At 42.0% G+C, this 3,405-nt stretch overlaps 1 pseudogene; it reads right to left on the bottom strand.

Moving 5' to 3' along the window:
- Positions 1-2,159: 2,159 nt before the first annotated feature.
- Positions 2,160-2,278, bottom strand: LOC120619438 (uncharacterized; annotated as a pseudogene).
- Positions 2,279-3,405: the final 1,127 nt, after the last annotated feature.

Consider the following 3,405-nt stretch of genomic DNA (forward strand, 5'->3'; position numbering starts at 1 on the left):
TAAATGTGAAGTATTTTGGGGACTAGCTTTTCCCCCACATCAATTTATAAACAACTTCGGAGAACAAATCACTTTAAGAGAAGAAAAGACCTTCAGTGGTTATAGCTTGGGACCCGTTCGAAGTGAAACCTCTCCAACCAGAGCTCCTTTTTCAGTTTTATAGTTTTCTAAGTTGATTTTCTCTGTGGACCTTTTTAAAGCTTCCTCTGGGCCGTAACTAGAGCAGTAAAAACCGAGTTCGGCCGAGACTTTCAAAAATGTTTCTCCTCCTCAATCCGCATTGGGCAACAGTTGGGCGTGCGGTGGAATGTTCTTGACTGTCAATTAATAACTGAAGTGTTAAGCATAACTGTTTCTAGAAGTGAGCTATGGACTCTGAACAGGGTTTAAATGAAGGTATAGAAAGCCTTCTGATTAGTTTTTCCCCTTCTAATTGTTTATCTTTAGCTATTGGGAAAAAAATGTTTTTACAGTAGTACCATGATTGCATTTATTTAATACTTAATTGATGGTGAAACATTGTGTGCTAAACTAAAGGGAATATAAGAACTTTAAGAATTGATTCTTTCCCCAACGGAACTTTGGCCATGTATCTGTAAAACCAGCGTTTTCACAAGTACTCTTAGAAATATTTGAATAGGGCACAAATTTAAAAATGGTTTTAAAATGACTAGAACTCAGTTTGTTCTGATATAACGCAGTGGATTTGAATAGAGACCAAGAAGAAATACCTGTACATTTCTCATATAAAAGCCCTTTTGCACTGGGTACGATGGAAGCCACAGCAAGTTCTGTGACGGCCAATGGCCTTTGTGACACCTCAGCACTTACAAGTGTCTATTTTCAGTATTTTAGGCTAAACTCCTCTTGCTTGCTAAGAGTGATACCTCAATTTAACATCCTGAAATCTCATCAAGTAGGTTTTCTTTCTTATCAAATGCTGCATAGTAATTATAAAATTACAAATCTAGTTCTTTATGGATGATGATCTCATGGGCCAATCATCAGAAGGGCCTACTTTAGGTTTGTATTCCAGCAATTGGTTTGAATTTCATAGATCCCTGCTCCCTCATTCAACCTGAACCTCTTGTAGCCATTTACCAGACAGGTTTTTTGGGGGTGATGAGTATAATATGGCCATAGGATTGGGAAAATGTACAAAACACTGGCTGTTATGGGCTGACTTGTGTCCACCCCTCCAACACCGTTTATCCTTCAATCTGCGTCATCCATATGCTCACCAGTTTGACTGAAGAGTTTTAAGCTTGGGCTTGACATGATTATATTTCTGCTAAAAAGAATATTCTTGCTACTAGGTAGAGCAGTAGCAAGAATATTACTATCTGGTCCTCTTTAAAGGACCAGATAGTAAATGTTTAGGCTTTGCAGCCCAAACAGTGCCTGTTACAACTACCCAACTCTGCCTTCATAGCATGAAAAGGTAAAGAGCTTAGTGTGGCTGTGTTCCAATAAAACTTTACTAGAGGACACTGAAATTTAAATTTCATATAATTTTCACATGTCACAAGATATTCTTGTTCTTTTGATTTTTTTCCCTCTCAACCATTAAAAAAATGTAAAAGTTGTTTTCGCGCCTAGGCCATCAAAAGCAGGTGGAGGATCCATATTTGGCCTGCAGTTTGCCAGCCCCTAGATGAAGAGGAATTGGAGGCAGCAAGGGGAGTTGTAGGAAGACCTGCTGAGGCTATTAGAGAAGTCAGGAATGAAACCTCACTATGCTGAGCAAGGAGGAGCGAGCGTGGTAAACGTTTATTAAGTATCATCAATTCCACATTTATTGAGTACGTACTATGCCCTAGGCACAGTGTTAGGGCTGGAGATACATAAATAAATGAATAATAAATAGTTTTTGCCATTGGGTCTAGTTAGGGAGACAGATTTTTTTTCTCGATATCATAGTTAAACACCATAACAAATAAATTATATATATGTGGATACACCCCCCCACACACACACACCTATCCTGAATATAAATGAGACATTGATTAATTGTTTGAGAAACATCAAACATGACTTCCAAGAAGGATATTTATTTTTAATTAATTTATTTTTTTAAGCGAAGCAACCCTTGGTTGACCTCACAGATTGCAAGGACTTTGTTAGCTTACAATCCCTTATTATTATTATTATTTTTTTTACGCCTACAGCACCTGGTCTTCCTAGGTGGTCTCCCATCCAAGTACTAACCAGGCCCAACCCTGCTTAGCTTCCGAGATCAGACAGGATTGGGTTCATTCAGGGTAGCACGGCCGTAGCAAGAATGACGTTTACCATAGCAAGAATGACATTTAGCTACGTACTTCAAAGATGAGTCCATAGAAGCTTACCATACAGAGTAAGGGGGAAAGTATTCAAGGCAAATGGGAAAGAAAGCATGGGTAAATGCAAGGAACCTCGAAACTCAAGCCCTGACTCTCTCTTTTGAAGTACTGCTAACTTCAGGGGAATGCAAGAAAGAGTCAAATAAATTTGGAGGCCAAGAAACCTTAAAAATGCAGTATCTGAGGTTTCAGGAAGGAGGATAATTGGTGGAACACTGAATGGTCCTACGTGACCCAGGTCTTGGCTACGTCTTCCAGGTCTCTTACCAACTCCCTCCTAGTTCACTCAGCTCCAGGCACGCTGGCCTTTTTGCTGTTTCCTTAAAATGCCAGGCACAGTCCTGCGTCAGGCGCTTCCACCTGCTGTTCCACCGCCTGGAGGTCGATTCGCTCCCTCTTCATTCCTCAGACGCCTTCTCCGACCACCCTACCTGACACCGAAGTTACTCCCTTAGTGTTACCTGGTTGCTTTCCCTGCCACGGCACTTACGATTACCGCATTCATTTGTGTGTTGTCCAGCTCCCCCGCTAGAATAGAAGCTTTATGAAGGCAGAGTCTTTGTTTCATTGGCTGTGGCATCTCTAGAACAGAGCCTGGCAAAATACAGACACACAAGAGTGTCATGAAATAAATCAACAAAAGGAGCGAAGGAGGGAGGGAAAGGAGAGAGGAGGCATGCTGGCTGGAGGTGGAGGGAATGAACTGCGGAGTGCGAACCCCACAGCCTCTATTTTATTGGCTGAGTGCGATGGGAGCTGATCTTCTGAGGGGAGAGAGGGACGCAAGGTTTGCAGTATCTGTGGGAAAGGGAGAAAGTTGGGAACTCAAACACTTGAACTTGAGCCAAACGTAATTAATTATACACGCCTGGGGGGGAGGTGAGGTCCAAAAGAGAAGACAGCTCCCCACTTGGCTGGTGGTAATTTGACTTCTCTTTTTGGGGTTGAGTACAGCATTCTAGAGTCGGGAGAAGCAAGGAGAGGCTCTCGACAGACTAGGCAGGTGATAGGGTGGGTGACAAGGGAAGTGAAGCTGGACAGGGAGAAAACAACCCGTCTGAGA

The sequence above is a fragment of the Pteropus medius genome, unplaced genomic scaffold (genome assembly GCF_902729225.1).
Source record: "Pteropus medius unplaced genomic scaffold, Ma_sr-lr_union100, whole genome shotgun sequence".
Classification (NCBI taxonomy): Eukaryota; Metazoa; Chordata; class Mammalia; order Chiroptera; family Pteropodidae; genus Pteropus; species Pteropus medius.